General features: G+C 37.2%; 1 protein-coding gene and 1 pseudogene across 1 annotated transcript in view; both read right to left on the bottom strand.

Moving 5' to 3' along the window:
• Positions 1–15,371, bottom strand: part of LOC135108105 (EP300-interacting inhibitor of differentiation 3-like) — a 74,808-nt gene that overhangs the window by 23,162 nt on the left and 36,275 nt on the right. The window lies entirely within an intron of this gene.
• On the bottom strand, positions 389–1,088 carry LOC135108106 (cytochrome c oxidase subunit 1-like; annotated as a pseudogene).

Genomic DNA, 15,371 nt, shown 5'->3' with positions numbered 1-15,371 from the left:
ATTGGTGGCCAACGGTTTTTAAAGTGATGGATGGATTGTTAACTTCATCAAGAAGATATAAAAGCCGTGTAGAAGGAAGGGCAATGATGATTAAAATATTTTTGGGGACTGCAGTTCAAATTAATTCAATAGTTTGATGTTCAAGTATAAATCGGTTGATAAGTGAATTTCTGAGAACTGATGCTAATATATAACCTACAAAGGTAATAATTATAATAAGAACAACTATAATATGGTCATGAAAAAAAATTAATTGTTCTATTAAGGGGGAAGCTCCATCTTGAAGACCTAAAAAGTTCATGTTGCCATTAAGAATGGTGAAAGAATTCTAAAAGAAGAAAAAAATCTTCCTAGTAGGAGGTTAAATCCTATACATCTATTTGTCATTTTAGAAGTTAGTATTAAGTGGAATTTCTATATAAGAATGGTCAGCAGGTGGATACGAGTGATTTCATTCAATTGAGGAGGGAAGAAAGGGGGAAAACAGGACAGGTCGATTAGAAACTAGAGCTTCTCAAATAATAATCATAAAGATTAATATAGCAACAAGGGAAACTATAGATCCTATAGAGGATACAATGCTTCATGTTGTGTAAGCATCTGGGTAATCGGAGTAACATCGAGGTATACCGTTAAGTCCTAAAAAGTGCTGGGGAAAGAAGGTAATGTTTACACCAATAAATATAATAGAAAAATAAATAAATAAATATAACAGAAAAATGGGCAATATCGGCAAAGATAACGAATACAGCTCCTATAGATAAAACATGTTGAAAATGGTCTACAACATAGTAAGTGTCATGAAGAATAATATCAATTGATGAATTAGCTAGAACAACACCTGTGAGAACTCCAACAGTAAATAAGAAAATAAAGCCTAAAGGCCATAATATTGAGGGTCTATAATTAATTTGTGTTCCGTGAAGAGTTCTAAGTCATCTAAAAATTTTAATACCTGTAGGGACAGCAATAATTATTGTGGCTGATGTAAAGTAAGCTCGTGTATCAACATCCATCCCTATTGTAAATATATGGTGTGCTCAAACAATGAATCCTAAAATACCAATGGCCATTATAGTGTAGATCATACCTAGTGTACCAAATGATTCTTTTTTTCCTGATTCTTGTCTAACAATATGCGAAATTATACTGAAAGCTGGTAAAACAAGAATGTAAACTTCAGGATGACCAAAAAATCAAAACAAATATTGATATAATACAGGGTCTCCACCTCCGCAGGATCAAAAAAGGATTATTAAGATTTCGGTCAGTTAAAAGCATAGTAATTGCTCCTGCTAGAATGGGTAAAGATAAAAGCAAGAGAATTGCAGTAATAAAAATTGACCAAACAAATAAAGGTATTTGGTCTATTCTTATTCCGAAGGATCATATGTTAATAACGGTTCTTATGAACTTAACTGCTCTGAGAATTGAGAATACACCTGCAAGATGTCCCCAGGTCGGACTGCCTTTCTGTAGACGACCCTAAGTGTCTTGACACCCCACTCAACTTTTTCTTCATTAACTTCTGCAACATTCGCGGTCTAAGATCTAATTTTCAATCTGTAGAACACCACCTCTCCTCTTCTAAACCTCATCTTCTTTTCCTCACTGAAACCCAGGTGTCTGAGGCAACTGACAGTAGCCCCTTTTCTGTTCCCTCCTACTTTCTCTATCCTCATTTTCAATCCAAAGCTGGATGCTGCGTTTATGTGCGCAATGACTTAACCTGCTCTCGTGCCCACGCTCTTGAATCTTCCGAGTTTTCCACCATCTGGCTACGACTACAGAGTCACTCTCATACTAAATTTATCTGTGCTGTATATGTATACCTCTCACCTAACTCCTCTGACTATAAGAAATTCTTTGACTACTTAAGTTCCAAAGTGGAGCAGATTCTGACCCTCTTCCCTTTCGCAGAGATCTCCATTCTTGGAGACTTCAATGTTCACCAACAGCTTTGGCTTTCCTCTCCCTTCACTGACCATCCTGGTGAACTAGCCTACAACTTTGCTATCCTCCATGACCTAGAGCAATTGGTGCAACACCCTACTCGTATTCCTGACCATCTTGGAGATACGCCCAACATTATTGACCTTTTCCTGACCTCTAATCCTTCTGCTTATGCTGTCACCCTTTCTTCTCCGTTGAGCTCCTCCGATCACAATTTCATATCTTTATCTTGTCCTATTGCTCCAATCCCTCCTCAGGATCCCCCTAAGCAAAGGTGCCTCTGGCATTTTGCCTCTGCTAGTTGGGGGGACCTGAGGAGGTATTTTGCTGTTTTTCTTGGAATGACTACTGCTTCCATGTCAGAGACCCGTCTTTGTGTGCTGAGCGCATAACAGAGGTGATAGTGTCTGGCATGGAGGCGTACATTCCTCACTCTTTTTCTCGTCCTAAACCTTCTAAACCTTGGTTTAACACAGCTTGTTCTCGTGCTACACATGATAGACAGGTGGCCCACAAAAGGTACTTAAGCCTTCCATCACCAGAATCTCATGCACTTTATATTTCTGCCCGGAACCATGCCAAGTCTGTTCTCCAACTAGCCAAAGACTCCTTCATTAACAGAAAATGTCAGAACCTTTCAAGATCTAACTCCCCTCGTGATTTCTGGCACCTAGCCAAAAATATCTCCAATAACTTTGCTTCTTCTTCTTTCCCTCCTCTATTTCAACCAGATGGCACCACTGCTATCACATCTATTTCTAAAGCTGAACTCTTTGCTCAAACTTTTGCTAAAAACTCTACCTTGGACGATTCTGGGCTTGTTCCTCCCTCTCCTCCACCCTCTGACTACTTCATGCCACGTATTAAAATTCTTCGCAATGTTTTCCATGCCCTCGCTGGCCTAAACCCTTGGAAGGCTTATGGACCTGATGGGGTCCCTCCCATTGTTCTCCGAAACTATGCCTCCGTGCTTGCACCTTGCCTAGTCAAACTCTTTCAGCTCTGTCTGTCAACATCTACCTTTCCTTCTTGCTGGAAGTTTGCCTACATTCAACCTGTTCCTAAAAAGGGTGACCGTTCTAATCCCTCAAACTACCGTCCTATTGCTTTAATTTCCTGCCTATCTAAAGTTTTTGAATCTATCCTCAACAGGAAGATTCTTAACCCTTTCCTTCCGGCAATCGTATATATATACAATTGCAAAAATGCGTCCGTAGCGACGGCGATCATACCTGTAATCAAGAATTTTCGCGCCTCAATTTTGAGCTCCAAGCGCAGTTTCTCGAGTCAGATGGTTTGAGTGGAAGTATCTGGTATGTTTCCACATGTAGTCTTGTCACTAGCTCTGGAAATTTAGCGGTAACTAAGCTATTTTCCCTTTCTCCAGGCGACACTTGGCAACCCCAGCAACCCGCCGGGTGGAAAGCACCATGATAAGTGCGAAGAGACATCCTGATAAGAGCGAAGGATCTCATATCATAACTCACCATGGAGCAGGACAGAACATATGTATTTAGCAGTGCTTCTGAGTTTGAAGACAGTGACAGTGAATATTTAGAAGAAGAAACTGAAGAAAGCGAAGACATTAGTGAGGACTCGGAAAATGATTTACAGGATCCACCTGTTTTATCAGAACAGAGAGATGATACCTATCATTCTTTCATGTTAATTTTTTTCATTATCTTCGATTTTATAATAAAATGGTAGAAGGTAACTTGTCAGAGAGAGAGAGAGAGAGAGAGAGAGAGAGAGAGAGAGAGAGAGAGAGAGAGAGAGAGAGAGAGAGAGAGAGAGAGAGAGAGAGAGAGAGAGATAATGTCATTTGCCTGAAACTTGATATGAAAAGGGATGAAATCTCTCTCTCTCTCTCTCTCTCTCTCTCTCTCTCTCTCTCTCTCTCTCTCTCTCTCTCTCTCTCTCTCATTGGAAGTGTACAATTTCCCCTCCAAGATGAGAGAGAGAGAGAGAGAGAGAGAGAGAGAGAGAGAGAGAGAGAGAGAGAGAGAGAGAGAGAGAGAGAGAGAGAGAGAGAGAGAGAGAGAGAGAGAGAGAGAGAGTGTGCGCGCAGTGTCATCGCTATCCGGGCTGTTTCTGGATGACATATCACACAGCGGGAGGAGGAGGAGGAATCCCTGATAAGGCATAAACTGAACTTTCAGAGGTCACATCGAGCTACAAAGTACATCATTGTATTCAGAATAACAAAGAGAAAATAATTATTAATATTCAAACAATTTTCTGACAATTTCTAGGTTTACCATTTTTAGCCGTCATACAAAACGGGAAAATAATTTAAGCGCCGGAAGGAAAGAGTTAAACATCTATCACTTCACAACCTTCTATCTGATCGCCAGTATGGGTTCCGTCAAGGCCGCTCTACTGGTGATCTTCTGGCTTTCCTTACTGAGTCTTGATCATCCTCTTTTAGAGATTTTGGTGAAACTTTTGCTGTTGCCTTGGACATATCAAAAGCTTTTGATAGAGTCTGGCACAAAGCTTTGATTTCCAAATTACCCTCCTATGGTTTCTATCCTTCTCTCTGTAACTTCATCTCAAGTTTCCTTTCTGACCGTTCTATTGCTGCTGTGGTAGACGGTCACTGTTCTTCTCCTAAATCTATTAACAGTGGTGTTCCTCAGGGTTCTGTCCTGTCACCCACTCTCTTCTTATTATTCATTAATGATCTTCTAAACCAAACTTCTTGTCCTATCCACTCCTACACTGATGATATCACCCTGCACTTTTTCACGTCTTTTCATAGACGTCCAACCCTTCAGGAGGTAAACATATCACGCAGGGAAGCCACAGAATGCTTGACTTCTGATCTTTCTAAAATTTCTGATTGGGGCAGAGCAAAGTTGGTATTGTTCAATGCCTCAAAAACTCAATTCCTCCATCTATCAACTCGACACAACCTTCCAGACAACTATCCCCTCTTCTTCAATGACACTCAACTGTCCCCCTCTTCTACACTGAACATCCTCGGTCTGTCCTTTACTTATAATCTGAACTGGAAACTTCACATCTCATCTCTAGCTAAAACAGCTTCTATGAAGTTAGGTGTTCTGAGACGTCTCCACCAGTTTTTCTCACCCCCCAAGCTGCTAACTCTGTACAAGGGCCTTATCCGTCCATGTATGGAGTATGCTTCACATGTCTGGGGGGGTTCCACTCATACTGTTCTTCTAGACAGGGTGGAATCAAAAGCTTTTTGTCTCATCGACTCCTCTCCTCTAACTGACTGTCTTCAGCCTCTCTCTCACCGCCGCAATGTTGCATATCTAGCTGTCTTCTACCGCTATTTTCATGCTAACTGCTCTTCTGATCTTGCTAACTGCATGCCTCCCCTCCTTTCGTGGCCTCGCTGCACAAGACTTTCTTCTTTCTCTCACCCCTATTCTGTCCACCTCTCTAATGCAAGAGTTAACCAGTATTCTCAATCATTCATCCCTTTCTCTGGTAAACTCTGGAACTCCCTGCCTGCTTCTGTATTTCCACCTTCCTATGAGTTGAATTCCTTCAAGAGGGAGGTTTCAAGACACTTATTCATCAATTTTTGACCACTGCTTTGACCCTTTTATGGGACTGGCATTTCAGTGGGCATTTTTTTTATTAGATTTTTGTTGCTGTTGGCCAGTGTCCTTCCTACATAAAAAAAAAAAAAAAAAGATAAAGGGAAAAAATACCAAGGTCAACTGAGGCCCCTGCATGGGCAATAGTTGCCACTAAAGGTGGATAAATGGTTCAACCTGTACCAACCCCTCTTTCTACTATTCCTCTTATTAGAAGAAGAGTTAAAGAGGGAGGTAAAAGTCAAAATCTTATATTATTTATTCAAGAAAATGCTATATCAGGGGCTCCTAGTATAAGGGGAACTAGTCAATTACCAAATCCTCCAATTATGATTGGTATAACTATAAAGAAAATTATAACAAAAGCGTGTGCAGTAACTACAACATTATAAATTTGATCATTACCAATAAGTGTACCTGGTTGTCCTAATTCAGCTCAAATAATTAAACTTAATGAGGTTCCTACTATACCAGATCATGCTCCAAAAATAAAATATAGTGTACTAATGTCTTTATGATTTGTAGAAAAGAATCATCATTGCATAATAAGATGGCTGAGAAATAAAGGCGTTAGATTGTAAATCTAAAAACAAGTTAAAACTTTCTTATCAGGTTCTATGGTAAAATGTAAATAATATTAGATTGCAAATCTAAAGATGTGCTTAGACACTGGAACTTAGGATTTAAAAGAATTTCTTTTTTTTTAGGCTTGGAAGGCCTTCAGTTTCATATAACTTAGAATCCTAGATTGAAAACGGAATAGGAAAACATAAACCAAATATATTAATGAAAGTGAAAAGAGTTAAAAGAGGAGAAAAAGATGATAAAGGTTTAATTTTTAGAGAAGAAGTAAACGAAGGAAAAGATAATAAAATGATAGGAACAAAAAGACATAGGTAGAAATGAAGGGTGATAAGGCTTGAAAATAGAAGGATTAGAAGAGAAAAGGTTATTATTTTAGACGAAAGTTGAGTTATAATTCATTTAGGTGAAAATCCTAGAAAAGGAGGTAATCCTCCAAGGGATAAGAGATTTATAGGGAGAAAAAAGTTAAGGGCAATTTTACTTTTATTTTGGTTTATTAAATCAGAAACTGAAGAAGACTGGGTTGAGTAGAGTAAAATAATGACAGAGCCTGAAATAAAAGAGTAGAATGAAAATAAATTAATCATATATCATTGATGGATATAGCAATAAGTATTCAAGATATATGATTAATTGAAGAGAAAGCTATAAGTTTACGTAGTTTTGTAACGTTTAACCCACCTAAGGCTCCAATTAAAGAAGAAAGAAGAGCTGCAAGGGTAATTAATAAAATTAAGTTTGAGGAATGAATCGGAATTGGGGCTAATTTCTGAATTGTTAAGAGGATAAGATAAAGGCTTGGGGTCAAGACAAACCTTCAATGACCTGAGGAAATAAAAAATGTAAGGGGGCCGCTCCTAGTTTTAAGAGTAAAGATAGAGTAATAAGAGTATATGAAAAGTCAGTTGAGTATATGTATATGGAACTGGATATAATTAGAATTGTTGATGCTAGAGCTTGAATTAAAAAATATTTAATTGCAGCTTCTGTTGAATATGGGCATAATTTGATTGCAACAAGATGAATAAAAGATAGGAGATTTAATTCTAGACCGATTCAAGCTCCAAACCAAGAAGAAGAAATGGATAAAAAACTACCGGTTGATAAAGTACAAAAGAATAGGAAGTAAGAAATTGGAAAGGTCATTAAAAAGAGAAAGGTTGGACTTTCATTTACAGGATATGAGCCCATTAGCTTAATTAGCTTATCTTTAAAATATTATTTGTTGGTGTATAGGGCACATAAAGATTTTATCTTTAAAGGAGTGGTGTAAATCCATTACAAATAATATAGGAATAAAAAATACATTATTAGCTCTGTCAAAGCTACCCTTTTAAGTCAGGCACTATATTAACAAAAATAGATTAAAGTTGAAGTTAAAAATTAAAATAAAAGTGGAAAGCAAAAAAAAAGAAAACTATAATGGAAATTTATATATGTTGTTATTATATTGTTGTTTATATATGTTGTTATTCTCCCAGCCTTAGCTGGGAGAATAACGAGTGACTATGAATGTACTTGTGTGTGTGTATGGATATTTATATATACATATTCAGATATGTATATTGATTTATGTTTATATAAATACTTGTTAAAGTTATATATTTATTTAATTGAAACATTATTGAAAATAGATTGACATTAAACAATATCAAGGTTAGTTATAGGCATAGATCTTTTATGTAATATCATTTAACCTCCTTATCAGAAGAAGGAGATGGGAGGAGTCTGATGATTACTTCTTTTTGAGATTAGTTATAAATTTATAGAATAATTAATTGTATATAATAGTTTTTTGAGTATATAATTTGTATGCTTTATCAGAGTTTACAAGGATATAACTTTACATTTAAATATATATATATTTTATTTTTCTATTTTTCTTGTTTTATATTTTATTTTATGAGAGTTTTAATATGACATATATACATTTATTGTTTTCTTTTTAGCTTTAATTGTATTAAATTTTTAGATAATTAGTTCTTTTTATATAAACAAATATTTTATATATATGTTCTTATTTGAGATGAATCTTTGTTTATAAATATTAATATTATATAATATTTATATACATGTGCATGTGAATAAGTATAAATGCGATTAACAAATAAGTGGTAATAATCTAAAAGTATAGAAATGTATTCTAGACAGTTGTTTAAGGATGATTCTTAATAATTATTATGGAAATTTATTTTTTTTTTAATTTAATAATTTATTTGTTTTACTAAAAGTTTGATTATTTCGTACAGTTCTTTTGGTGATTACTGATTTTACATGAGAGTTTTTGCATGTAACATTTAGTAATTTGAAATTAATATGTATAAGTTTATTGATGATAAGAAATTTTTCTTGTTAGGTCTAATTCTCAGCATGTAATATTAAATAATTTAAAAAATGAAGACTTAGCAGTCAGTTAAAACCTAATTAATATTGTGCCAGCAGTTGCAGTTATACTCTAAGGTTAAATAAGAATGTATTGGTTTATTATTAAGCAGAAAGGTTTGGGATAGATCTGGAAGATAAAAAGGTGAAATTAGATTATTTTTTAGGGAAATTAAGAATTATAAATTGGAGCTGAAGCAATAAAGAACTGGATTTAAACTAGGATTAGATACCCTATTATACCAAAAAGTAGTTTTATAAACCTAAGTATTTATAGTTATGTGCTTAAAATTTGAAGAATTTGGCAGTCTTGTCAGAGGAACCTGTTCTTGAATCGATACACCATGAAGAATCTTACTTAGGCTTGTAAAGTAGTATGTATACCATCATTATTAGGTGATTTTTATAGGACAAATTACTGGATAAACTACCAATAATGTTGAATATATTAGATCAAGGTGCAGCTAATGCTTAAGTTAAAATGGGTTACAATAAAAAATTTATTTAATACGGAAAATTAATTTAAAGGATTAATTAGAAGGAGGATTTGATTGTAAAATAAGTTTAATATGCTTATTAGATATAAGCTCTAACAATAGGAGGGACCCCATCAGGTCCATAAGCCTTCTGAGGTTTTAGGCCAGTGAGGGCATGGAAAACTTCACTGCAAAGAATTTTAATAGGAAGCATGAAGTAGTCAGAGGGTGGAGGAGAGGGAGGAACAGGCCCTGAATCATCCAAGGTAGAGTTTTTATCAAAGGTTTGAGCAAAGTTCAGCTTTAGAGACAGATGTGATAGCAGTGGTGCCATCTGGTTGAAATAAAGGAGGGAAAGAAGCAGAAGCAAAGTTATTGGAGATGTTTTTGGCTAGGTGCCAGAATCATGAGGGGAGTTAGATCTTGAAAGATTTTGACACTTTCTATTAATGAAGGAGTCTTTGACTAGTTGGAGAACAGACTTGGCATGGTTCCAGGCAGAAATAAAAAAGTGCATGAGATTCTGGTGATGGAAGGCTCAAGTACCTTTTGTGGGCCACCATCTCTATCACGTATAGCACGAGAACAAGCTGTATTAAACCAAGATTTGGAAGGTTTAGGTCAAGAATGTACACCTCCATGCCAGACACTATCACCTCTGTTATGCACTCAGCACACAGAGACGAGTCTCTGTCACAGAACCAGTAGTCATTTAAAGAAAAATCAGCAAAATACCTCCTCAGGTCCCCCCAACTAGCAGCGGCAAAATGCCAGAGGCACCTCTGCTTAGGGGGGATCCTGAGGAGGGATTGGAGTGATAAGACAAGATACAGATATGAGATTGTGATCAGAGGAGCCCAATGGAGAAGATAGGGTAACAGCATTAGCAGAAGGATTAGAGGTTAGGAAAAGCTCAAGAATGTTGGGATTGTGGAGGATAGCAAAATTAAAGGCTAGTTCACCAGGATGGTCAGTGAAGGGAGAGGAAAACCAAAGCTGGTGGTGAACATTGAAGTCTCCAAGAATGGAGATCTCTGCAAAAGTCAGAATGGGTTCCACTTTGGAAGTTAAATAGTCAAAGAATTTCTTATAGTCTGAAGAGTTAGGTGAGAGGTATACAGCACAGATGAATTTAGTTTGAAAGTGACTCTTGAATCTCAGAAGATTCAAGAGCGTGGGCACGAGGGCAGGTTAAGTTGTTGCACACGTAGCCACAACATCCAGCTTTGGATTGAAAATGAGGATAGAGGAAGTAGGAGGGAACAGAAAAGGGTCTACTGTTAGCTGTCTCAGACACCTGTGTTTCAGTGAGGAAAAGATGAGGTTTAGTAGAGAAAAGGTGATGTTCTACAGATTGAATATTAGATCTAAGACTGCAAATCTTGCAGAATTTAATGAAGGAAAAGTTGAGGGAGGTGTCAAGATACTTAGGGTCAATACCAGAAGAGCAGCCTGACCTGAGGACACACAAATGTACTTTATACTGTATAGACACTTTTTGATTTACAAACATTTGATTTACAAAGTTCCACAGATACAAACAAGAGGGCTGTCGCATCAAGATCAAGATCACACTGCTGCACCACACTAAATGTGAGGACAAAAAAAACACTCAAACAATGCTTGGCTATGTGGTATCACTCTAATATGAGTTGTTGTGTGGCTCTTGTTTTCATTGTCCTTGTTTAGTCTTCAACATTTTCCAGTTGTATATTTCACTTGAGAGATATAAAACACGTTGACAGCAAGATGAAGATGTAAAGCACATCTGTATAAATTATCATTCCTCTCTTTCATTCTCTATCCTCTGAACCAACATGTTTTTTTTTACTATACAGCAGAACCTCTGAATACAAACAAGTTTAAACATTAATTTTTCTGGATCTAAATGGCATACAAATACTTTTCAATTCTGAACATGAATGTGCCATCTTGGCCTGTTCTTATGACATAAATGGAAATATATGGAATAGGGATTTGAAGTGATTTATTTCCTGAATACCACCTAGAAATCCTGAGAATAGGCTCTCTGGCAACACTGTTTGCCAGCAGTCCAACTGCCTTACTCATTGCCATATGTGTGTTGTGTCTCCCGTGGTGTTATGACTTACATTACTACTCTTTTCCTGTTCTTCTGTGCCAGCTACACTTTCAGTGAAGAATCTGACAGTCCCTGGCAGAAAGATGAAGGATTCTATCATCACTGTAGTGAAGATGATTGAAAAATAAGAGACCAGCATACGGGTGACTGACCTCACAAGGATTTATAATTTATTTAATTTATATTTTTCCATATAATACTTTTATCGAGTGTTACTTACAAAGAATAATACCTCTTTTATGCTGAAAATTACTGAATGTATTGTGCCCATTACAGGTGTGGAGAAAACTAATTATTTTACTTTCCTTTATTTTTCTAGGACACACATTGTCTGTTTGAGCTAATCAAATTTGTGTTCAGAGGTTCTAATGCATTCAGATCTGTGGAAAAGTAATGAATGATCTCTGCCACATTTTTAGTAGCAAATTTCATTTATAACCCAACACCTGTTTCACAATGAGAGGTGCTTATACAGTCTTACAACCACAAAATTGTTCTCAAAGCCTCTCTATCAATCTATCTATTAAACACCTTATTCCTTCTGGGAACATCCCCTAGAAGATGACCGCAGCAGAAGTCTCCACCTCTCCCCTCTTATTTGTTCAAATGCTTGGCCACTCGTAACACTTCTTTCACACACATACCTCTTTATTTTATAAGGTGTTTTTCACCCATTCCACAACTAAACAATTTACAACACTTGCTCTGACTCTCATACCACATCTCTCATACATATTTTAATTTCTCTCATGCTGCCATCTTCTCACCCCACATGTTCCTTTCAGATCATTTGCTTCCACAGCACACAATCTTGAGTGTTGTGCCCTATTCCATGCCCAAGTCTCTAATTTAGACAACGATGTTGGCAGAAAAATCCTATTCCCAGGCCTAAACCTGTCTTTTACATTCACATACATCTTACTTTTTTTGTGACTATTGTAAGTGATCCAATGACAAGCAATCCTCTCTCATCACTCCATCCATCTCACCACATTTAACTAACTGTACCCAGATACTTATACTCACTTCCTCCATTCTCTCTCCTCTCATAACAACACCATGTCTCCCTGTAACTGGCACATTCACCCTGTAAGGTATCCTAAAATCACACATTTTCATTTTATCCTCTTAGACATCATCATTTTACCTTTTCCAACATTCACCTTCAGTTTCCATCTCACACACTATGGAATTGGTCCATCATTTTATGAAGTTTCCTTTCACTCCCTGCTAATAAGAATGTCCTTTGGTGATGGACATGCAACTATAGCCCATCCTACACCATTATGAAATCTGAAACCTTCCTGTTTCTCACTGACCTTCACCTTAGTTACTTCCTTAAGTCTCAAAGTTAAGAATCTCTGGCTGTTTATAACATATTATGCAAAGCTATTTTTCTGTAACTCTTACATTCATTCCTATAATATTTACTTTTATATAGAGGTTTAATAACTGCCTTACATATATCTGGCACTTCTTGCTTCCATGTCAGTTCACATATAAGGAGCATCCAATCTACTAACACTTCATCTCCACACTTTAACATTTCTATAGTTATTCCAGCTATGCCTGCAGCAATGAAATATTTTACCCTGGCTATTTCTCTCTCTATCCCCTTCCTACCAATTCTTCTCTGCATAAGCACTTATTCTCCACCAGCTTCCATGTTAGATATAATTGCTTCCACTATCCCCTTCAAATGATCAAAATACCTTTTACACACAGATTCCATCTTCTTGCTACCTATAAGAATTCCATCCTATCTCTTCATTCTCAGAGCCCTACAATCCTCTCTCTCTCTCTCTCTCTCTCTCTCTCTCTCTCTCTCTCTCTCTCTCTCTCTCTCTCTCTCTCTCTCTCTCTCTCTCTCTCTCTCTTGACTTCCTTCCAAAACAACTTAATCTCATTGAATTTTTCACCCAGCCTCCTACCAAACTCTTCATCTACTCTCTCTTACTTTCTCTAATCAGTTCCTTCTCTTTCCTATTCCAAGACCTATACTCCATTTTTTCCCTCTTTTAATTTCCTCAAGCATATTTTTAGCAATATTTTCTCATGTGCTCTTTTCTCTTTACAGCTTCGTTGATCTCAACTGTCCACCACATGCTTCCCTTACTCACACCTTGAAGCCTTCTACATATACCCTACCATTTCAGCTGCTTCTATACTCACTATATCCTTAAATACTTTAAACATTTACCTTCTTTACACTTGATCCTTCCCCAACTGTTGCCCTTGTCCTCCACATACCTTCTCATATTCCTCTCTGTGCTAATTCCTGTCCAGCCTTTCAATAGCCAATATTGTACTCTCTTTCCAGCAACATTCCTACTATGCTCTCACATCTTACTTTCATCTTCACCACAGCATGATGAGATGACCAGGATTGGCATAAAAAACAGCCTAAGTAGGGTTTTTTTTTTAAATATTCTACAAATCAAAATTTAGTTCTATATCATATTGATAAAATAGGGTCTATATGTGTACATATACATAAAAAAATGTAAAAGTAGTCAAGTCTGATCTGTTCATTTCCTGTACAGTACAAGTTAACACAGGCTTTGTCCAACCAGCCCAACTTGTATCAGCATGACCTAAACAAGTGTCTGTTCTTCATTAATGGAAAGTTTCAAAATCTTTCAAGATCTTAGCATGACCTAAACAAATGTCTGTTCTTCATTAATGGAAAGTTTCAAAATCTTTCAAGATCTCAGCATGACCTAAACAAGTGTCTGTTCTTCATTAATGGAAAGTTTCAAAATCTTTCAAGATCTAACTCCTCTCATGACTTCTGTCACAGCCAAAACATCTCCAATAACTATGCTTCTTCATCTTTCCCTTTATGTCAACCTGATGGCACCACTGTCATCTCATCTATTTCTAAAGCTGAACTCTTAACTTAAACCTTTGCTAAAAACACTACCTTGGATGATTCAGTAGTTGTTCCCCATTCCTCCACCCTCTGACTAATTCATGCTACCCATTAAGATCCTTCATAGTGATGTTTTCCATGCCCTTGCTGGCCCCTTAACCCTCAGAAGGCTTATGGACCTGATGGGGTTCCCCCTATTGTTCTCCAAAACTGTGCTTCCATGCTTGCACCTTGTGTAGTCAAACTCTTTCAACTTTGTCTATCAACATCTACCTTTCCTTCCTGCTCTAAGTTTGCTTACATTCAGCCTGTTCCTAAAAAGGATGACCATTCTAATCCTTCAAACTACCATCCTATTGCTTTGATTTCTGCCTCTCTAAAGTTTTGAATCTATCCTCTACAGGAAGATTCTTGAACATCTACCACTGCACAACCTTCTAACTGATCGCCAGTATGGGTTCTGTCGAGGCCACTCTACTAGTGATCTGGCTTTCTTTAATGAGTCTTGGTCATTCTCTTTTAGGGATTCAGGTGAAACTTTTGTGTCGGCTTAGGCATATCAAAAGCTTTTAATAGTCTGGCACAAATCTCTGATTTCCAAACTACCCTCCTACAGCTTCTATCCTTCTCTCTGTAACTTCATCTCAAGTTCCCTTTCTGACTGTTCTATTGCTGCTGTAGTAGACAGTCACTGTTCTCCTAAATCTATTAACAGTGGCGCTCCTCAGGGTTATGTCCTGTCACCCACTTTCTTCCTATTATTAACAGATAAATTTAGCTTGAGAGTGACTGTAGTCATAGCTAAATGGTGGAAAACTTGGAAGATTCAAGGGTGTGGGAAAGAGAGCAGGTTAAGTTGTTGGGAACATAGATGCAACATCCAGCTTTGGAATGAAAATGAGGTTAAAGGAAGTAGGACGGAACTGAAAAGGGGCTATTGTCAGTTGCCTCAGACACGTGTTTCAGAGAGGAAAAGAAGATGAGGTTTAATAGAGGAGGTCATGTTTTACAGACTGAAAATTAGATCTAGGTCCATGAATATTGCAGTAGTTAATGAAGAAGTTGAAGGGGGTGTCCCAACACTTACAGCCAATACCAGAAGAGCAGTCTAACCTGGGGACATTTATAGTCCCCTCCCCTGACGGGGACTCCGAGGCTGGTGTAGGAGTCGCCATGATAATTTCGAATTTTGAGTGAAGGGTGTGTGTGTGCATGTAGTTTTATGTGAAGGAAAAGAGTTATCTTTAGAGGGCAGACTGTGAATGCCACCCTGTGTTGTGAAACACAAAGGGAAACATTCAGTGAAGTCACAGCTGGGTTTAATGATAATTTCACAACACCCAGAGATCCAGTGCTTTAGACCCTACTGGGAGTAATTGTCATTTTGGCAAGTGTCTCCTGCCTCCTCCTGTATCTTGTCCTTTCATTTC

This window comes from Scylla paramamosain, chromosome 16, assembly GCF_035594125.1.
Source record: "Scylla paramamosain isolate STU-SP2022 chromosome 16, ASM3559412v1, whole genome shotgun sequence".
Taxonomy (NCBI): Eukaryota; Metazoa; Arthropoda; class Malacostraca; order Decapoda; family Portunidae; genus Scylla; species Scylla paramamosain.
The sequence above is the reverse complement of the archived record's forward strand: the minus strand, read 5'-3'. Positions and strand labels throughout refer to the sequence as shown.